We start from the raw sequence: 22,968 nt of genomic DNA on the forward strand, positions 1-22,968 counted from the left end.
AGTTTTGCTTTCAAGAATTTGGGGTGTAGTTCCCCCCCGATCCCCTGCACTGATCGTCTCGAAACTCGGCAGGCTTCATGCTCTCAGTAGGGGCTGTCCATCCAAATCAGACAAAAAACTGATTCCCCATTATACCCTATGGCTGAATCTCCGAGGTAGCTTCGAAGCTTTGGAGCGGCCGGGTCGAGCGGGAACTCAGCCCGGAGCTCCGGATCGGATCCCTGGCATCTGAAGCAGCCGGATCCCAAGCTGGATTGAATGGCTGCCTACTTGCACAGGCCTAATAGGTCGCTCTTGAGAGAGCTGGTTCATTGCTTTTCCTTTATAGCATCAACTTCTGCCACTGTCGGAGGCAGCAGGCTGGGCTCAATGGACCATTGCTCTGACCCAATACAGCCCTCCCCACGTTCTTTCAGATATCTGGTAGGCTGTGCGCTGTAATTAATGGGTCCACCTTTGCCTCACCCTTTAAGACAAGTGTTGTGTTTTTTTTGTCTTTCTCCATTTTCATTAGGACCTCCTTTACCATAAGAGAGCGCTCAAAGAAAATTGCTAATGGTTCAAAGGCTGCTTCACCCAGTTCCTTAAGTGTTCGAGAGTGAATTTCATGAGGCCTTACTGCCATGAAGACATCAAGCTGATCTAAATATTACTTAACCTATTCTTTTTCTCCTGCTGGCATGTGCCCTTCTCTCCTTGTTCAAATGAATTGCATTATATATTTGGTTGCAATCAACCTTTTCTGGGATGGGTGAAGCAAAAAAGGCGCCGAATACTTCAGTCTGCTCTACGTCATTTGCTATTTGCTCTCCGTCTCTGTTAAATAATAGCTCTGCACTTCCCTTTGCCTTCCTCTTCACTCCAACATATTTATGGAACCTTTTCTTAATGCCTTTTTTAATGTTCCTTGCCAGTTATAACTTGTTTTCACCTTTGCCGTTATGAGTCTCCCCGTAGCTGCTTGTGGTGTTGCTCCCGCTGAGCCATGTTTTCTCTTTCCACTTTTTGTACCGTTCATTTTTGATTTTTGGGTCATTAAAGAACACTGGACTCTTGTATTGGTCTCCTACAATTGCTCCTATCTTTCCTCTGCACTGGGATAACTTAGCATTTTTGATAGTTTGTGCTGCTGATACTGCATCTTTCAGTAACTACCAGGTCTGCTACATTCTTTCCCTTTTTTTTTCTCTGTCTTAAAATTTGTTCCCAAGAGGCCCTAATCTATCATCTTCCTGAATATGTTCACGTCTGCTTTTCTGATGTCCATTGTCCCTGTTATGTTGCTCTTTTTTTTCATCCCTTTTCTGAGAACGATGAGCGCTGAAGATTGCTTTCTCCCCAACCAGTTACCTTCTTCCTCCAGATTCTCAGCCAGTTCCTCCCTATTAGGCAGCATCAAGCCTAAAATAGCTGCTCCTTTAATAACTTTCTTCACCTTCCTACAATCCAGTTGTCCCTAACACATTCCCAAATCTTGCCAGTCTGTGCATTCTGCTCCGGTGCTTTTGCAAGGGTACCTGGGTAGTTCAACTCTCTATGAGGATCTTGTCCTATCCTTTGGCTCATTTGTGAAAGGCTGGGCCCTATCTCTGGTTTTGGTGGGGGTGAATCTGGAATCCTTCCACCTTTTTTGCAACTTCAGACAAAAATGGGGAGAAAATGAGAGGTGAAACGTAGCCTGAGGTAGCCGCTTCAGTAAGATCTAGGCCGGGAGCCCAAGAATCGGTCAACGACGCTTCTTAAGATATGAAAGGTACCAGCCACTGGGATGCCTTTTGCGCTATGGGTTTGAAATGACCTGAGCTTTCATTAAAGATGTGTCTCTCTCTCTTCATTCTGCAAAGAAAATATAAAAAGATCACTAGGCAGGCTTTTTCAGTGGGGAAAAGGGATGCAAACAGAAGTGACTTGCATGAGCAGTCTATAAATTTAAGACATTAAAAAAAAAAAAAGACATGGTCGTCCCCAGTAGTAACTGCATCTATTGCTTTCCTGCTGCCGTTCTCTCTGAGGATGAGAAGGGAAGCCAATTATAACAATTAATTACACTTACGTTGCTGAGGTAGGGCTTTGCCTTTGTGGCCTGACACCTTCTGCCCCCTCTATCCCTTTACATACCGGGTCAGCCTGTTAGGATTGCTCCTCTGCGTTGGAGACTGAATTGCATTTATAGTCTGCAGCTGAAGCAAGGATTGGCAAGTGGTTGAGATGCCAGCTCGGGACACAGGAGATCTAAGTTCCTCGCGCTGCTCTGCCATGGGCTCCCTGTATGTCCTCAGGCAAGTTGCTTAACCTCTCTGTGCCTTGGCACTCCATCTGTACCAGGGTGGTAGTAGCTCAGAGGCATGCTGCACTGATTAATGTTCATGTGCACTAGGTCCATACGCATAGATGGATGAGAGCCTTTCCTCCTTAGTCCCTTGCTATGCTATTAAGGACTAGTTGCTCCATCTAGTTCTGGCACTCCCTATTTCCTCTGCAGCTATTTTTTTTATGATTTAATCAGACACCAATGGAGAACTTGGAGGCGCCATTGGACTGCTTTAGGATGTGTATAAACTAGGGCTCAATTTGGAGCACAGCATGTGCAAAAGATTACAAGATCTTATATGGTTTTCCCTTTGTAGTAGGCAGAATATTTAAACTTGCCTCTTTCCCAGGGCTACAGAAATAGCTCCAATTTCATGCCAGCGGGTGAGTTTATTTTTGAGGCAGTCACATTCAGCATTCGCTGGCTTCTATAGCAGATATATGAATGTAGCTTCATTCATCACTAGATGGAGGGTATCCAGATGACCCTGCTGCTATATAAATTTAATGCTGGGCAAACAATAACCAGTAATGGCATAAAATTAAATCACTGCTAAACAAAATTTGGCAGCTAGATGTTCATTTTGAAATCGGTCCAATGATATATCGGTACCGAGAAATATCTTCAGTTCAAATGCCATGCATGGAATTTGGGAAGGGAATACAGGACTGTTCAGACGAGCTGTATTGTCGTTTCTCAGTCTCCTCCACCTATCCTTTTTTCTTTGTTCAGAAGTGGCACAGTGTTAAACATAACACCAAATCCATCTTTATACAGGATTCACATACAGGTGGTCTGAAAACAGTTCCAGGGAGAGGCCTAGTTTTAATTAATGAGCCTGTTTCCAGCTTTATATGTAACCTTGTGTCATCTTGTAATTACAGTGGGAGAAATGAGGCTTTCATTTGCACCAGCCGATGGGCTTGTAACATGGAAAGATAAAGCAGAATAGAGCTGATGCCAAAGCTTCTGTTTGGTCCATGGGAACCAGTGTGGATCTAAGCCCCCTAGCAGATGTTACACTTAAAGTGATTAGTCTGTTAATAGCAACCTGGGCACACATTCAGGGAATTAATGGTGTCACAAAAATGTTTTGCAGAAAATGAACATGTGGCAGGATTAGGACCACGCTGGGGTTCCCAACAAGGGACAATCAGCTGATCATTGGCTGGCTCTGGGGACTACACTGGGGCCAGTTTGAGTCCTGGTGCAATGCTGACCAGCCAACAATCAGCTGATGGTCGGGCATCTGGCTTTCAGCTTGCCAGTGTGGGTTCCCAATCATGATCCCAAGCTCCCCCTGGACTGGCAAGTAGGGGATCTGATCCCCAATCCCAAAATCGCAGGTCCTGTGATGCGTGATATCCCAGAGCTTTTAAATGAACATCCATCAGTAGTCTCATGCGTCTCTCATTATATGAAGTGCCCAGTGCTGGTGAGACACCAATGCTGGAGACCTGCATTACATTTATAGTCTGTAGCTGAAGCAAGAATTGTCAGCAAAGGCCAGGAGAGAGTTTACTGGCCTGGTGGTCAGGAGAATTGAGTTCCCTTCTATCTTTGCCACTAACATGCAATGATCTTGGTTGAGTTATGATGGAGTCACCCAAACTCTGCCTTATCTGCTCATATTTTGATGACTTTGGGATAGGAACTATCTTGCTGAGCTTATGTACCGTACCTAATGCAACTGCAAGATCAGTCTGAGTGCTACTGTCATCCTGCTGCTACCAGTACTAGTTCAAAGGCAGAAAAGGATCTTGGAGTCATCACTGAAAACAAGATGAACAGGGGCCGGCAGTGTGGGGACGCGGTCAGGAAGGCCAGCCGCACCTTGTCCTGCATCCACAGATGCATCTCGAGCAGGTCCAGGGGGGTGATCCTCCCCCTCTGTGCGGCACTGGTCAGGCCGCAGCTGGAGTCCTGTGTCCAGTTCTGGGCGCCGCACTTCAGGAGGGATGTCGACAACATGGAGAGGGCCCAGAGGAGGCCACTCGCATGATCAGGGGGCAGCAGGACAGGCCCTACGAGGAGAGGTGACGGGACCTGAACCTGTTCAGGCTCCATAAGAGAAGGCTGGGGGGGGATCTGGTGGCCGTCTATAAACTTCCCAAGGGAGACCAGCAGGCAAGGGGAGAGTCCCTGTTCCCTCAAGCACTACCGGGGGTAACAAGGAACAATGGCCATAAGTTGACCGAGAGTAGATTCAGATTAGACATCAGGAGGCGCTCCTTCACAGTCAGGGTGGCTAGGATCTGGAACCAACTTCCAAGGGAAGTGGTGCTGGTTCCTGCCCTGGGGGTCTTCAAAAGGAGGCTAGATAGACACCTTGCCGGGGTCTTTTGACCCCAGCATCCTTTCCTGCCATGGTAAGGGGTCAGATTTGATGATCTGCTTAGGTCCCTTTTGTGGTAGGCCAGTAGGGGGCGCTCCTGCATTGAGCCAGCCACCTCCCTGCGCCCAACCACCTTCCCGGCTCCTAGTGCCTCCCTAGGGGTGCCTCACCTCCAGCCGACCCCCTTCCTGGAGCACACTTGCTAGCCTGGGGGTAACGTAGCCGCCACCACCCTGAGAAGGGACTCACTCTCGGCCCTGTGTCCTCCGGGAAACACAGGCCTAATAGTCCTACGAGTACTCGACCCAGTACAAGCACTTGGGACACTTCCCCAAGTTGGGGGACAAAAAGGAAAGTTTCCCTTAGCTCGCAGACCTAAGGGGCCTCTTAGGCATAATTTACACCCACCCCTCAATAAGTCTCCTACACTGGACACAAAGGAGAACTGTACTGATTACAGGGGTAGGGTGAAGATAGGTACAAGATAGAGCAATGTCCTAGAAATCCTAAAGAGCAAACCGTCTGGCTGAGGTAGCCTTTTGATCACGCATCTGAGTTACTGCCAGCTAGATATCTAACCAGATCTCGAGTAGCTTACTCACAAGCATCGTCCAGAGGCTATTGGAGATCCCCTCTGGAGGCAGGCCGTTCCTAGCTCATGAGCTATGGGGGAGAGAGCTCATTTCAGATGGTCAAGCTCCTCTCTAAGTCTGAGTCTCCTGCATAGCTGCTGCCCCCTCCTCCTGGGCAGTCTTAACTTATATAGCCCCTGTGACCTCATTCACCTGGTCCAGTGGAGGCCAGCACCTGTTGGCTGCCAGCCAACCAACTTGAAGTACATCACTAGTTGCTGGGCAGACTCCAGCCCACCAGGTAGAAGCCCCTCACCCAGGTGGCCGATACCAGTCACGTAGGCAGAGGGAGCAGGTTCCCCTTCCCTCAGGACTGGAGCCAGCTCAGGTTACCTAAGGAGAGAGGGTAAAGGTGTATCTCATCTGCCAGGCCCATCCTAATCACATTGTCACATTTGGGGAGATACAAAAGTGGCTTCCTGCCACACCTTCTGACCCTACCTACTGTGAAACTATGAAAGACTTCATGTACCAAGTTCATGAACCAAACCTGCTGTTCAATTATTATAATTGCTTAGAGCCTTGCACTATTACAGTGCTCAGCTTCTCTCCTTAGTGTATAACAGGAAGGAGAAGTAACCATTCAAGGGAAAAGACCCTACCCCATTATAGCTGATTTGCCAAAATTCCCATAGACTGTCAAGGAACCAGGTTTTCGCTATGATACAGTAGAGAAGGAGAGATTTTCTGCCTGCCTATTGTTGACTATGACAAGGTCAAGTCAAGTCGGTCCTCAGGCTGCTGTGACCATTGGGGCACCTTAGATGCTGTATCAATGCTCCTTCACACCGACTGGTCCAGGATGAGGTTAGTCAAGTTGCTTTGCATCATTGGTGATTCTTTGGGCAAAGTGACCTGGTGGCGCCCATCTCCTTTCCAGGCCTGGATGGCCATTGGCTCACAGGGAGCTCATCTGCCCTTTGACAGGTCTTGTTTTTAGTTCAGTTGGGTGTCCACACACCCTCCTCACCCAGGCTGGCCCAGGTAGGGGCTCTGGTTTAGTTGCTGACAATCTAACAGTGGAAAGGGCTGCATGGTACCAGGTAGCAAACCAAAAGAGGCTTGGCCTGACGTGAATAACAAAGTGGTCTCTGCAAAAACGTAACCTTTCAGGAGTGGTTGAAAGCAGCTTAATCTCTTGCTGTATTCCTGCAATTTTTAAAAAAGCAGTAAGTAGTGGGGAATAATTATTCTTTCTTTTGTGTTTCATCTCGAGTAAGATGACAAACATTGTGCTGATACAGATCTACCTACAATGAAGGTAGACAATGCACTCTGCTATACACTGCTTTAACGTTCTTAGTCTCGTTAATGCACCAGTAGCAGGTGGTAGAAAAGCTGTAGCGATCAAGCTGAAATACTTTATTTGATATTAGCCTTGCTGTTTAGAAACACTGGGTCTCTCCTGCAGGTTTTCTATGTCAGCAGCTGCAGGGTAAAAGTGTATGACTGCTGGAAATGTGGAAGATGCAAAGAAGGCATCCGGTGTAGTCCATGGTGAGCAGGGACTTTTTTCACCCATGCTGATTTGTTCCCAAGAGGGTGTTGAGGACACTGTGTGCTGTTGTGGCTTTATACCTTGGCCTTGCATATCTCAAGGTCTCACTTGGGTCACAATGCATGTGGATGGGAGCACTTGGCCTGTAGTGGACACTTATTGCTGGTAAGTCTCTGATCAGGAGTTGGGTCCTGAGGAGCAGAACAGAAGCAGCACTGGCTTCTTGTGCATGAGCAAAGGTACATGGGGAAAGCCCAAGCTATTGCTGACCATGTGCTGTTTAGCTGCAACTAGGGCTCTTATCTCTTATCATGAACATGGCAGGGATAATCTTTAATTACCGTGTCCTTTTCCAGGAAGGATAGCATCTGGCAGAATCATATTTCCCCCCACCAAGACCCACCTCTCTTTAAAAAAGAGCTGGGTTGTTTTGGACCCTAACTGCGGAAGTTGTGTGGTAGCTTCAAATCTACAGTGCCTGGAAGTGAGTCTTCCTCCTTGGGTATCTTTGGAAAGAAAGAAAATGTTGCATCCTGTTGGATGGGTCATTGGTTCTTTCTGTTAATCTGGTAACTCTATGGCCAGCTGTATCCGTGGATGCTTCTGCTTTATGCTGGAGGCCTTGGGGAGTCATTTTATTTTTATTAGTTAGAAATACACTGTCATTTCCAGGGTATTTGCTACAAATAATGTTATTTCCCCTAATAAACTCAGAGTTAAAGGCCAGAGGGGACTATTAGATCATGTTGTCTGATGTCTCTGTCACAAGCCATTCCTTTTTACCAAATTCTTCCTTACAGAGTCCAGGAGTTTGTTTCTGGTGATCTTCCAGAAAAGGCACCCAGGCTTGATTTTTGGAGACATCCGGAGAAGGAGAATCCTTCACTGCCCTTGGTAGCTTCTTCTAACTACCCTCATTGCTGGAAAGATTTGATCCAATTTCCAGTTTGAATTTGTTTGGGCTTTTGCATCCAGACATTGGTTCTTGTTAAATCCATCTCCTTTCATGTACAGGGCCAGTTGGCACTTGGTATTTTCACCCCATAAAGGTACTTAACGTGCTACAGCCAAGTTGCTTGTCAGTCTTCTTTTTATTTCATTTTTTGGTGTTGAACAGATTCTTAATCGATCCATTTGGGATTTTTCTTCTTTTTACTAAAACCACGGTTAGTTGCGAGATGCCAACACTCCCCCTCCCAGGAGTTTCCTGCTACCCCACATCTTGCTGAACAGTGAGCCGTGTAAGTGCTCCTAGGTGGATGTCGGCCTGGGGAATGGCATTTAAGGCTACTTACTCAGATTTTGTATTGCCCTCCTCCCAGCACCACTCAGTTCTCTGAGCATGCTCAGAAAAGATCAACTCCAGCCCTTCACCATGTCTTGTGGTCCTATTATTCCCAGCAAAGTACATTGCCTCTGGCGAGGCCCTAAAGTATTAAATTGAAGAAAAAACATGACTGGTAACATGGTGAAGGGTTAAGGAAGAGAAGAAGGACAAAGACACTTTCCCCCCTCTGGTCCATTAGCTTAGTGGTTAGGGCACTTGCTGAGGGGGTGGGGTCCTGTGCTCTAGGCCTCTATCAGGCAGGGAAGCTTTGAACCTGCATCTCTCATTTCCCCTCCTCCAAACAGTTGCCAGCCATGGTTTTTCTGCAGCTAACACTTTGGGAACTGACTTGGGGTGGTGCATTTCCTCCGAGGAACAGGATCCCAACAGAGTCGAGGCGGCCAGAGCGTGCTCAGGATGATAAGGGGAATTGCACAGAAAGGAGAAGGACCTAAAATCCATGTCAGTGGCTCTACATGCCACGTCCACGACTGCATTTAGTTGTGTGGGTACTACTGACCTGTCTAAAAAGGACATGGCTTGTGGGCTGGGTCCCCAGCACACTAGGTGAGAGCCTGGGCAGGTCCTCCTGCTTTACCTGTGACAGGTGAGGGTGTTATGTTTTGTGGTCCCGTTTGGGGTTGACTTTAGTTTTGCAACTAGGTTAGACAATGGATTTGTCTGCAGTTGTTTGGATAAGGATGATCCTGCCTCAGGCACGGGTTGGACTAGATGCCTCTGGAGGTCCTGACCAGCCCCACTTCTTCCTGATTCTATTCTGGTGGTCTTTTTGGCAAAAAAAGCCTTGAAAGGCCTGTTTAGGGACCTATTGAATTCACAATTTTTTGTGGAAATTGTGAATTTGATCGGTCCCCGTGAAAAAGCTAGGGGACTGAAAAAAGGCATGAAATTGGAGTGAGCTGACAAAGAGGGACAGTGGGGTTGGGGGGAAGGGCAGCTGCAAGACAGAAAATGGTGGGAAGTCCTGGCATCCTGAAGCATGAGGGGAGGGAGAGGTGGGGAGAGGGAGAAAATTGGAGGAGGAGCCCCTGACATAGGTTTGGTCCAGGAGCCAGCCTGGGAGCTTGCAAAGAAGCCCAACCTCCCCCGCTGGCCCTTTGCTTTGATTTTAATTTTTTTTTTTTGTAGCCCGGGTGCACCAGGGTAAGTCATCCCACCTCCAATGGAAGGGAAGTGTTGGCTAGGCAGGAGTGCTGTGAGAGGGATCTGCAAATGCAGGCCAGTTTCCTCTGTTCCCTAGAGAGTCAGGCCAGGACAAGGGATGATTAACTATATACAGATTTATTAATATATACAGAATTAAAAGAAATTGTTATTAATAAACCTATGTGCACAAATATGCTATTATCATATAATGCTATATCCTGTAAATGAAGGCAAGAAGATTACACCACCACAAGAGGCATCAAATAATACAGAGGTAAACAGTTGATCTAAAACAGGCAAACAACAGGTCAATACAGGTAAGTACCAGGGAAGGGTCCCAGCAGAGCCCCAGTGCGAATCATATACTCTACACTCTATTAAACTGTTAATATACAAATAAAAATACAAAAAAATATAAGGCACTCTCTCACAAAATATAAGGCACATCATCAACAAGTTAAACTTAATTCTTCAACTTCCCCAAGGCCCCAGCTGGTCCTAGGGCATTGGCTGTGCTTCTGCACCCAGTGGGAGGGGGAAATCCCCAGTGCCCTTCAGGCCTACTGCAACCCCAAAAGGATGCCTCCAAAAGAAAATCCCGGTTCTGATTGGACCACTCTAGGCCACATTGCTGATGCTGCGTCCTGGCTGCTTGCCAGGGGTTGGGGAACTGACATGTCTTGAACAGCTCCCGGGGTCCTGGACCGCTCCTGGACCATTCCTTGCACCACCTGTGTACCATGTGCCTGGCTGCATGCCAGGGGTTATAGACCCGAGCTGCCTTGAGTGGCTCCCAGGGTCCTTGTTCTGTGCACCAGCCTGTGCACTGTGCTCTTGGCCATACACCAGGAGCTGTAGACCTAAGCCACCTCGAGTGGTTCCCAGGGTCCCTGCTCCATGCACTGAGCCATGTACCAACACCGTGTTCCCCATGGTGGGGCTGGGGATGCGACCTCTCGCCACTCCCATCCAGTGAAGAGGGGTCTTTGGGCTCTTTGAGGTGCTGCCTCTGCCCCGCTGGCCAGCTTGCACTAGCTCGTCTTTGCCTGTCCTCTTCTCCATCCCTCACAGCAGCCTCTGCATGCTGGGCACGCTGTCCTTTTGTCCCTTCCAGTGGCTCCGCCCCCGGATTGTAAATGGACCAATCAGGGTGAGGTGGAGCTGGCTCGCAACTGGGTCCAGACTCTTTACCTTGTCTGGGGTATTGGCGGGGAAATAGTCCACCAATCAGACTTGAGATTCTCTGAGCCTGGTGCTGTGGTCAAGGATTGGCAAGCCCGCCACATTTTTAATTGCATTGCATTGCAAATGCCCAGGACTGCCTGCCTGCCCATCTGCTGGGGTGCCTCTGCGTTTTGGCAACACTGTGCAAGGAGCTGCCTCACTTCCTGACATGGAGAAGCCATTAGACCTAACCTAGATTGCTTGCTACCGTGCCTATTACTGGCTTCCATGGGTTTAATTCTCTGATCAAGCTGGAGGAAGCCATTAATTGACGCATTAGGAAGCCCTGGTTTAGGGTCATCTGTCAATCTTTGGGTGGGGCAGGACTTCTGGGGTCCCTTGGCCAATCAGAAGTGTGGGGGGACCTGCTGTGCTTCACCATGAAAATGGCACCAGGTGCTGTGCTCGGACTGCAAAATCAGATGGCAGCTGCCTCGATTTCCATAAGTCCATACCTATATATATATTTCTTTTTAAATCTCAGCAATTTTCACAGGATAGGAAAACTTTCTTGCCAAGCCCCAGCCCTTAAGGCCCTCATAGAAGGAACACTTTTAGCTCTCAAATCATTCTAGTGATGTGTTTCAGCCCCTTCTTCAATTTTTCAGCATCTGTTTGGAAATCTGCCTGAGCAATTCTATAATTCAGGGTCCCCATTGTGATGTGTGGAGGTAAGAACACCCCCAGAACCATACCCTCTATTCCTGTGTGTAGCACCTTGCACCTTCCCCTGGCTCCCAGTGCACTGCTGCTTGCACCCCCTAATTTATCCTCACCGGTCCTTCTCATCAGGTGCTAATCTTTCCTGCCATGCCTTAGTTTTACTAGGTGAGCGGGTAGCTGGAGAGATGGAGCATTTAGTTTGACAAGGTTTGAGGTTTTTGTTGGTGCCTTTGGTCTGCCACTCTTTTAGCCTTGATCCTTACTTATTCTGGTAAATCTTCTGGGCTCTCCCCCAGACTAGCCCAAGTCCCTTCTAAAGTGTCTCAGTCCTTGTGAACAGCCTGAGCATCCAGCTGGCATTTTGGGGGGACCTGTTGGGCTTTCCACTAGTTCCTCCAGCTTTACCCCAGTCAGTCCTCCTAGGTCTCTCCCCACTTTTTTCCCCTTGCTCCAGCCTGAGCTCTCGCCTTGCTACTTGAGCCCTTCCTTTATCCTGCTCTTGTGCTTCTCCAGCCTATCTGGTTCCTCTGTAAAGGGTCATATCCACTTTTTTCCCCCTTGTAATGGGGCCCTGTTACACCATGCTTTTGCATCCAAGCATTGCAGCACTCTTTAGCTGAAACATGGCATAATGAACTCATTTTGATTTGCTTGTCCACTCTGATCCCTGGATCTTTTTAGAGTTACTGCTTTCTATTCTGCGGGTCAGTATGGTGCACTTACCTTGCATCCAGGTGTTTTAGCCTCTCTGAGACCAGACTGCTTCTGAACTTGGAGCTAGGTCAGTGATGGGTAAACAGAGATTGCTCTGTATCTCAAACCTTGGTAGACCTGTCAAAGCCTGTTCATTTTCAAATGGCTTCAGGAAGTCTGAGTGGGTGCTTTAGATGTGTCTAGTGTGTAACATATGCTGATTTTCCGGCATTCCTTCAGAGATCCCGAGACATTAAAGAGCTCTCTAGCTTGACATCTGAAGAAAGTGTCTGAGATGTTACCTTTTCTGCACTCACAAGAGCTGTAAGTCTTCAGTTGTCTTTCAATAATTCAGGCGCTATAAGAAGTTTTGATATGCTACATACCCATCGTGTAAAATGTATGTGAAAAGAGTGTCCTTCGGGAGAGGACAGTAGGTTTGTAAAAGAGCTGTATTTGCAGAATAAAATAGGAGAATTAAACCATTAATCTTTGGTCCATAGTTTTTAAGTATCTTTCAGCAATGGATTCCCTCTCTGGCAGGGCTGGAAAGAAACTTCAAACTGGAACTGAACAAAATTCGACTGCACTTTTTATCTACAAATATTTTGCTGAAAAGTCATAAGAATTTTTCTCAAGCCTTGCATTCTGGAGGGACGGGACGTCTGCTGCCATCGCTTGGTGCATTAGGAGAGAGAGAGATTGAGCCAGGCCTCGTTAGCATGTTGGTTACCCCATATCCCTCTCCCCATATCCCAATGTGGACATTTCGATTAGTTTGGTTACAGTGCTTTGATGTTTCTGGCGTAGGGGAATGGCCTGTTATAGCTAGTGGGTAATCAAAGGCCAGCAGAATTGTACATGAGTCATGAATGGTGCATGCCCCCAAAGGCTGGCGGTGGCGAGCGGGGAGCTCCCGCAGGCAGCCGCGGCAGTCGGTGGCAGGGGGGAGGGTGGTGAATGCCGACCGGCGGTCAGTGACCGACTGCAGACACCGCCGGCAGTGTCGGCACTGAAGGGTGTGTGTGTGTGTGTGTGTGTGTGTGTGTGTGATGAGTGGTGACTGCCCACAAGTGTTGGTGGTGCTTCTGTCAGGGGGTGCACCGCCAATCTCAGAAGGTGCATGTGCACCCACATGCACCCCCTATGCATTGCCAGTGCTATGTGTAACCTAACTGAAAATCTCTATAATTTGCCTTTAGTTTTGTATCACCGGGAAGTAGACCATGGAGTTGGAGTGTTACCTTTTTGTAAGGAACGTGGCTTATGTGGTGAGAAATGTGCTTGAGGTATTAGTTCTTTTTGGGGAACTGAAGTGGTGATTTACTGAATTTGTAAAAAAGCAAAAAAAAGCAACAAATCTTAAGTGAGGGGCCCTTTTTCTTCTACCTAGGGGCAGAGATGGACCTGTGTGAGCAAACTTGGCCTCTGTGACTCCTGACAACAAACTGAGAGTTGGAAAGTGATGTCCTGAGGGGAGTTTTCTTCACTAGAAGCGTGTGTTGGCAGGCGGGGCGAGGAGGTGAAGGACTACTGACAGAAATACTGAGAGGATAGATGTCTGACTTCTCAACACACATGTTGATTTATGGCTGCCGTGAGTCCTAGCTTAGTGCTATTTTCCCTTACTCTGTACTCAACCTCGGTGCCCGGGAGCAGGGAATACTTAGTTTCCCTAAATTGCCAGACCGGGGCCAGTGATGGTGTCTTTAAGCCCTGGATAGTTGTGCCTTGCCCTTGTTTTGCTGATGCTAACCATGGCCATAACCACTGGGTTGTGTACTCGGAGCAGTGATTCCTCTCCGAGTGCCCTGAGGTCCTTTCAAGGGTGCCACAGCATGTGGGCACTGTGAGGCGTGCAAAAACAATTCACAAGATAAGCCCAGAGATTTCAAATAGGGATCCATAGTTTTCAAAACACTCTGCCCTGTTGTGGTCTCTCTGAATTCTTGCAACAGTGAAGTTACTCTGTTTTTCCATAGTTAAGAAGTGGGAGAAGAGCTGGCATTTTCTGAGGTGTGCCTTGAATCGAACAAGGGGCGCCTTGTGTCTGAATGGGGGGAACTACTGACTTAGAGCTTCACCATTAAGGACACTGGTGCCTAGTAGTCTAGAATTAAGGCCAGGACTTCTGGTTCTTCCTCTTAGCTTTGTCGAAGTCTTCCTGGGTTAAATCATTAGGCTTTCAGAGCTTGAGTTTACTCGTGTGTAGAATGAGTGCAATGCGGTTTAAATCTTGGGCAACTGCTCTGAGAGCCTCCGTTCTAGAAGTACCTAATATTTTTTTCATTATTATTTGTATTAATCCATTTTCATTCAGTCTGCCAAGGAGGAGGGAAGTGATTTTGCCTCATGCAACCACAGTAAAACTAGACCCTTATTCAGTGCAAAATCTGTGCTGTTCCAGTGCTATAAATGCTGATGTGACTTTCTGATCAGACACCTTCAAAATCTGGGAAAAACAGAGCTGTGAAATCAGTCAACCTATCCTTATTTGTATCTTGAGTATCCCAATATGTATCTAGAGTGCTCTCAATACTGACTTATGGTTTTCATCGCACATTTATTTGTATTTTCAAAATCCCGCCCCGTGGGGTGCCTTTGGGAAGCCGCTTGCTTCACACTTGCCCTGGCATGTTCTTGGAGCTAAGGGGATCTATTTTTTGCTCATAATGGCATGCCACCGAAGTATTCAGGCACAGTCCCTTGCTCTGTACAGCCTGAACTCGCTGATAGCTGGTCCTGCAAAAGAGGTTTTGCTATTAAGCGGCAGAGGAGTGAACCATTCATCACCAGCAAGCACTCCACTGTGGAATAGGACAGGTGCATCCTTGATGATTTGCCCTCTGTGATGCAAACAGAGCCAAGAGGAAGGAATTTATAAAGAGACTCTTCAGCGACTCAAGGCATTAGAATAGAGGTGGTCCTTGGCTGGGCTCCAGGGCTCTGTCAACCTGAGCAATAGGTGGAGGAGTTTATGGAGAAGACAGACAAAAAGGATCAGGAGAATACAACTGAAGGGCAGGGGGGAGAGAGAGCCTAACATGTCGACGTATGCAGTATATTCTGTCTAGCTAATCTATCCTGCAGGCTCACATTATACCTAGCTTGTTTTATTTATACACAGGATAACCTCATAAATCCGGCGTGCTTGGGACCGAGCACTTGCCAGAAATTTGAAAATGCTGGATTTTCGAAACTGGTGCGGCAGCCGGTTGCAGAGCGAGGAGGCGGGGAGGGAGCGGGTAGTGGCAGCCGTCCTGGAGCAGCAGCCGCACGTGGAGTGGCGATGCGGGGTGGAGGATGGCGGGGTGCAATCTGCCGCCTCTGTGTCTGAGAGGGCGGGGTGGGGGGGAGGGGAGTGCCGGATTTTTGATAATTCTGGATTTTTGATATCCGGATTTACGAGGCTATACTGTACATGCAGCAGCTGAGTGGGGGGCACAGGGGTTATTTCCCCCTCCCTCTGATGTCCGGCGGAGGGGGCTTATTCTGCTGCTTGCCCCAAGCAGGGAGCGTGGCGGCAGCCAGGGCGGGCAGACCCTGCTGTGGTCCCTTGGGGGTAGAGGGGGAATAATCCCCCTGCATGCCCCCTTTGCCTCTGCCCAGCAGACCTGACTCAGGTCCCTGACAGTGGGAATTAAATCTCCCCCTGGCCAGACCCCTACCCCTGCCGGTCCCTGCTAGGTTGTGGAGTAGAGGTGCGGAGCCAGCCTGGCTGGGCTGGAAGAGAGAGCCCAGCACAGAGAGGATGCTGGAGGACTCTGGTTTAAGTTAAACCAGGAAGGGGTCTGGGATAGACATTGCAGAAACTGGTTTGAGCCAGATCAGTTAAGTCTGATACTACATTCAACCAGGTTTATCTCAAACCAGTTTCAGCCATTTTGAAACTGGTTTATGTGCACTGCACTTCTGTTCTGTTACAGGTTTAAACTAATTTCTGATCACTTATACCGGTTTGTGTGTAATGTCTGTCCCTAGCCTGAAGGGCCCCTTGCACCGCTGAAGGACTTGTGCTTTTAAGCAGCTTCCCCTGGTGCAGCGCAACCTGTAGACTGTCATGTAGCTGGTAGTGTTTCACATGGCATCTTCTGTTTTCTGTATTAAATCTGTTTTGGTTAAACTGCTTGTGAGGAGAGGGGGTTTTGTTCATGCAGGACACCCTAGTCGTTAATTTAGTGTTCCCAGATTTCTGGGTGGGGGCTTGAGCCGAAGTCAATACATGTAGTACCCCAAAAATTGAATGCGGCTCTTGTGCTGCTGGCCAGTGCCTGGCAGGATTACATATACGTTCAGGGTCTTGAGGAGAATCTAGTTTCCTGGCAGGTGAGTGGCATGCTACTGCATCGCTTGGGCTCCGGCCAGCAGAGAGCTAGTTTATTGCTCTTAGCTTTTTCTTTAGCAGGTGACTGAACACAAGTGCAAACTAGGGTTGTGGTAGCATGTCTAAAGCTGTACTGAGCAGGCAGGTCTGCTGCTGGCTGCTAAACACAAACTCTTATGTTGTGCACAATGCCAGAACCGTACACCCGTCGGTCTTGTGCAATGAACCCATCAGGATACTGCTTGTGTGTCTGGGCTGGTTTCTGAGACTTAGCTTCTCTGTAAGCCAAAACCTCTGTGGTTTGAGGACTGCTCCATATGTTTCAAATGATCACAGACTGCAGGAGCAGCTTGAACCGACAGATGCCGTGACCTTGTTCTTCGTAGTCCCTGGATGCTTGCATTTGGCCGCCTTTGCAGTCTTCTCTAAATCAGCAGCCCCAAATTTCCTTCCCATGCCTCTTGCTGTTTGATAGGCTTATAGGCTCGGCAGTGCTACCATGGCTGAAAGAACTTGGGGGTCATGACTGACCACAAGATGAACATGAGCCACCAATGCGATGTTGCAGCCGGCAAAGGAAACAAAGCTCTGGCGTGCATCTACCGATGCATTATGAGCAAGACCCGGGATATCATCCTCCCTCTGTACTCAGCCTTGGCGAGGCCGCAGCTGGAGTACTGCATCCAATTCTGGGCTCCACAATTTTAAAAAGGAAGTGGGGAAGCCTGAGAGAGTCCGGAGGAGAGCCACATGCATGGTCAGATGGCAAAAGAAATAGGCCTTATGATGAGAGGCTGAGAGCCATGGGACTCTTCAGCCTGGAACAGCGCCGGCTCAGGGGGGACCGGGTGGCAGCATCGGGGTGTGCATCAGGATCTGGGGGAAAGCCTGTTCACCAGGGCGCCCCAAGGGATGACAAGATGGAACGGTCACAAACTCCTGCAAAACCATTTTAGGTTGGACATAAACAAAAACTTCTTTGCTCTCCGAGCCCCCAAGGCCTGGAACAGACTCCCCTCCCCCCCAGGTGGTGCAAGCCCCTACTCTGGACACTTTTAAGAAACACTTGGATGCTTATCTTGGTGGGATCCTTTGACCCTAGCTGACTCCCTGCCCCTGGGGCAGGGGGCTGGACCTGATGTTACGAGGTCCCTTCCAGCCCTGATGTCTATGAAACCTATGGAATAGGCTCTGGGCTGGTGTGTTCCCAAGGGGCTTCCCGGGATGTTATTTCTGAAGACCATTTCCTCAAGGCATTCAGTGTACCAAGGTAGAGAGCGTGATGGAAGAGCTTCCCTGCACCAGAGAGCTGTAGAAAATCAGGTCGATTGGGGAAAAATGTACCCAGATGTCAAAGCAGCAGCGGGCTGTGTGCGCAGTCATCTCCTGGGAAGAATCAGCTGCATGTTGCAGACTGGCTGCATTGTGCCCTGCAGCCTTTGGCTTGGGGGATGCTGACACGAGGCAGAAGCCTGCTGTCCAGGCATGGCAGAGGTCAGGCCTGGCAATTTCCTGAAGCTAATGCAAGGTGAGGGGATTTAGTCTCTGCAGGGAGAGAGGCAGCAGCTCATGCTGGGTGGGTAAAGCAGGGTGTTACTGGAAGGCAGCTGGGGCAGGCGTGATGGGCAGGCTCAGCGCAGCATTTCATTCAAGGGCAGAATAAAATCCAAGCAGGTGGGAGCTACTACAGTCCCAGCTAGTTACATGGACCAGTGTCTTATGCCTTTCGCCATCCCCTGGTCCTGTCCTACCTGCTTCCTTGTTTCAGGTGCCAGTTGTATCATGTCAGCAGCTCTGCAGGGGCACAGACAACACCTGTAAGTGCAGCCCCTTGTGCAGTGCATGCCTTGCTCCTTCCTTGCCGCGTTAGGGTCTAACAGACTGCGGGCGAGACGGAGAGGTTGGAGTTCACCTGGAGCAGGACGAGGTCCCAGCTCTGAATCTCCCTGGTGCCGAATGCATCCTGTGAGGTGGCTTCCTGCCTGCTCCTGGCTAGGGAGGAGCCTGGAGTCTTGTCTGTTGGGGTGAGCATGAAGGGGATATCCTGGACGGGGGACCGGACCGGCAGTCTGCGGCTGTGGGTGATGTCCTAGCTCAGCTAACGCCCTTGAAGAGACGGCTGACCCTGCTACTTGTTCCCACGGGAGAACTTGCGTCCGCTCTTGGCACTGGTCTGTGTGGTGGCTGTGCTAGTTGGAGCAGGCGGGGGGAATCGTGGGCAGTACTCCAACTTAGAGAAACCGAAGCAGAGGTGAAGGCGAGAGCGCTGCCTGCAGCTGCACGACGGCCTCGTTTCAGTTTGCCTTGCCCTTCGTTAAATCAGTCTCCTCCTTTCCTCCTCCAGTGAACTCAAGATGCTGCATTGGGATTTCCCATGCTGGCGTGTTGTGGGGGGCATGTAGATGGGGTTATAAACACCCGGTGTTGCTGATGACAAAGCTTGGCTCTCAACACAGCATGAAACTTTTGAATGGGAAGCAAACTCAGCCAGTGGCCGGGGAAGTACGTTTCTCCTCCTTCCCTCTGGCCTGGGCCCGGCAGTAAAACAACCTACCGGAGAAAGTGGTGGCATGGACTGCAAGTGTCTTCTCCTTAGCCACTCTTTCCAGGCATGGAAGGATATTTCTTGCACATTTTTTGGCCCACAGAGCGTGGGGTGGCAGCAGGTGACTCCTGATTTAAAGAGAGAGGAGGCATAAAGCTGGGGGTCGGCTTGATGGAAGTGATGAGCAGGAACAGCTGCTCTGGTGGACTAGGAGAGACCCACCCTGCAAGAAGATGCCAGGGTTTGACCACATGTAAGCAGTTACCTGGAACTGGCTGCCAGCGTGGCCTGGGGGGGAGAGGTGTGATCTGTCATGCCTGAGTTCAGGGGACCACAGGGTGACCCCACTTGGTGATGTCTGTGCAATTGCTGAAGCAGATGTTTTCAGAAGCGGAGGCACCTGCATTCAGGGGCCAGCTGTCCAGTAGCAATTAGGACGCAGCACGTCCAGGCTTTCTGGACGATGCCTGCTCTGGGTGCTGAAAGCTGGAAGTACCCGGCTTTGCAAGCTGAGCCAGGGCTGCTTCTAGTGCAGGGAGGAATTGGACAAAGCAGACGCTGGCTACTGGGCTGCAGGTGGCACTCTTGCTATTTGGATAACCATGGGTCTGCCTGCGCCCCATGCCTGCCTGCAACTCCGTCTTTTTTGGCAATGAGTAGCCACTTGTCCACACGCAGCTGAGCCCCAGAGCCCCCAGTCTCCATTCAGGCACTTGCAGGGTGCTACAAGCTGGTGGAGACCTGGCTTTCTTTGTGGGGAGCCCTCCCAAAGCCTGTTTTCTGTTGCAGACCTGTTGAAATGCCGTCAGCAGGAAAACCCCGAGTTCCCTGCTCTTCTGTAGCTGTGTGTGCGTTTGCTTTTTGGAAGACGCTTTCCCCTTGTGCCCGATTTGACCGTGATTGCTGGAGGCTTCGTTGCAGGGTGGCAGCACTACGAGGGCTAGGGGGTGTCGGGCAGCGCGCCGCTTCATCGTCCTTGCTGCTGTTCATGCCCTTGGCTGGTGCCGCCTGCCCTCTGCTGCACTCTGTCCCCTCTCCCCCTTTTTAGGCTCTCTACTTCTGCGAGAAAAGCTCCTCTCTCCAGAAGCCTTGGGATTTCCACCTCCTCCCCTCACCATTACATTGCCCCGTGATGCGTTTGAGGCCGGGGGTCTCTGAGGGCATTGCCCTCTTGCTCCACTCATCCCTCCGCGTCCTCCTGGGAGGCACTGGCAGCAGCCCCAAATGGGAGTGGGTTTTCCCCGGCAGTGCTCTGCTGAGGGGCAGCAAAACAGGGGTGCTGCTGAGGCTGTGGCCACCCCGAGAAAGAGGTGGACCCCGGATACGTGCAGACGTTTCATAGTTTCATAGTAGCTAGAGTCGGAAGGGACCTAGGTAGATCATCTAGTCCGACCCCCTGCCTTGGCAGGAAAGAGCACCGGGGTCAGATGACTGCTGCACTCTCCTCCGCTCTCCTCCGCTCTGGGTCCAGAAAGGAGGCACACGTGTGGGAAGGGCTGAACTGGGGCTGGGGGCCACTTGCTGCCACGTGCACCAGGCTCCTCTCTGAGGTGCTTGCATGTGAGGGGCCCACTCCTGAAAGATGCAGCATCCCCTTGGCTGCCATGCCGGGCAGGAGCTGAGACCCGATCTTGTGAAGTGGAGCTGACAAAGGGGCAAGGTCCTGGACGCGGTGTGGTGGATCGGCAGACTGGCACATCAGCAGATGGTGCCCGAGGCACTTGCTGACCCAGAGTTTGTGGCGGCTGTCTTGGCGTGTCTCAGCTAGCCGGTGGAGGCGGAGACGGCTGTGGACTCTGGGCACCAGCGGTGGAGGCAGCTGGATGGTGCCAGGGCTCCCGGAGCTACCTGTGTGCAGCAGGGTCCAACCTGGACCAACTAACTACCCTGTCCCTGACTCTGTAGCTCCTGTTTCCTTCTGACAATGGCTGTGGGCCTTCCCCAAGGCCTTGGGCTTGCCTGCTCAAGGGGCAATGGTGTGGATAAGAATTAATTTCCCCCAGCATTGCAAATCAGCCATCTCTATCCCAGGGGCACAACTGTTTGCAGTTCTTTGCAGCTTAGGTCATCCCCCCTCACTGGACACGCAGGCTCTCCAGGTGGAGGTGGGAGCGGGAGAATATCCTGATTGTGTTGTCTCAGATGGACACACTTGGCTGCCTTGTACAGCAGCCCCTCGTACTGATTTTGCGATCCGCTTAGAACGACCATATACATGTCCTGGCGAGCAGAGGGGATAAGGAAGCTCTTCCAAAGAGCAGGCCGGGATGGCGCGTTTCCCCCAAACGTAATGCATGATGGATGGGAAGACCATGCTAGAAAGCCCAGGAGGCCGCTCAGCGTGTAGCCACCCCTGCTCCATAGCAAAAGAGTTGGTTTGTGCTGCAGGAGGCACCTCCGCCAGCCGCGGAGCAGAGCCGCTGAGGATTGCCCTCAGCCCCACTAGCACGTGTGCAATCCCAATGGCCTGTGCCCTGGAGGAATGGGTCTTATCACCCCTGCCCATGTAAGGGCATTAATTAAACAATTGCGCCGCTTCTGGAGGAGCCAAAACACTAATAATCCCAATTAATAACCCTTCAAAAAGCCTCAAACCAGGGAGGCTTGGAGCTAGCTAGCAGCACTGGCTTTTGGCTTTTACTCTTATAATATTTTGTCCCCTCTGAAAAGCTTCATTTTCTCTTGCACTATTATTTCCTTAATCTACATTTATCCCTCATCTTAGTTGTATCAGGCTTCAGAAGGAAGAAATTATCTTTTACTAAACCTTCCTTGCTACAAGCCTCAGTATCACCTTAGGCTATAAACCAATGAACCATTCATTAATTGTGTTAACAACCAATGCTGAGGAGATGATTGCTCCTATAAACATATTCCATGATGTCTTGCACAGTAATGATGTGTCTGAAAAGGACAGTGGCTCTAGCATGTCTGAGCACTTCTGCTGGGGGTGGGAGGGGGATCGGTTATTCTTCCTGGCAACTCTTATCATGGCCATAACTTCAGGCTCTTAGCATTCAGGGTGTTCTCCCGGGGCATGATTTATAATGCCGTTTTCGAGAGTGGGAACAGGGTTGGCAGGCAGCATTCTTGGGGACATCTAGTACCGTGTGAATAAATTTCAGGATCCAGGGCTGGGAGGCACACAAAATCTCTTTAACTTTGTGGAAATTTAGGGGGCTGTGTGATGGTCTCTGTGGCTGCTTGCACCTGTACATCCCTCAGGAGGGAGGAGGAAATGTGATGCTCAGGCAGTATGACTTTAAACCTTGATGCAACATGTATCTGGTTTTCCTCTGGGCTGCCACAGTGCATTGCTTTTTCCTCTGCAGACAACAAAGATCCTTGTGGGGATACGGCTAAAGAGCTGTTATAACACCAGGCTCTCCTCGCTCTCTTGCATAAATGAATAGAAGGCAGTATCAAGCCAGCTGCCTTCATCTACAGGTGCCATTCCCGAAGTACCCATGGCCTGCACAGCGCTTCACTCAATAATTATGCAAGGCAGAGGCCTCCAAACGATCTGAGCATCGTGGGACAAGCATATTTCTCTCCATAAAAGCTATATGGGGGTCCGTGCCGCAGCCTGCTGGTGTCACAGAGCTAGGCCCTGCAATCAGTCCCCCGCTTTCTGAATTTGATTAGCAAAGCTGAAGTCTGTGCAGAAGTTCAGATTCCAGCTGTAGCAGGGACCCCTCTTTTTTTTAAGAGAAAAAGACACAGCTGAGTAGGGGATGGCAGGGAGAAATAGGCCGTCGAGAGGAGAAAGAAGTTGCAGAAAAGCTGCAGGCCACCAATATTGAGCAAGCTGGCTGGATTAACTAGGATCGACTAGGGAATTCACAGGGGAATAAAGTACTAAGGGGGCTGGTAGGAGCCTTATCAGTGTCAGTCCCAGGGGAGAGAAGGTCCTGGGGTTTTAGCTGGGACTAGCTATCCAAAGTGAAACCTTCAGTGCCATGTCTCAGTCGGGCCTTGACTCACGCTGGCTACATCTGGGTAAGTGAGCAATACAGCCAAGCCAGGACTGAGGGCATAAGGATGCAGTCTGAAGCTTCCCAGTGCCAAATCACCCTGGGCACATCTACACATGCAATTTAATGCACATTATCTTATTTTAATGTGAGATAAACCACCACTAAAAAAAGCCATGCTCTTTAGTTAATGCACATTAAACCAGGCTAACGAGTGCTTTCCTAGTACCTCACAATGGAAGTACTAGAGTTAATGTGCGTTAACTAAAGTGCAT

This window comes from Crocodylus siamensis, chromosome 2 (genome assembly GCF_052110815.1).
Source record: "Crocodylus siamensis isolate JL-2025a chromosome 2, ASM5211081v1, whole genome shotgun sequence".
Taxonomy (NCBI): domain Eukaryota; kingdom Metazoa; phylum Chordata; order Crocodylia; family Crocodylidae; genus Crocodylus; species Crocodylus siamensis.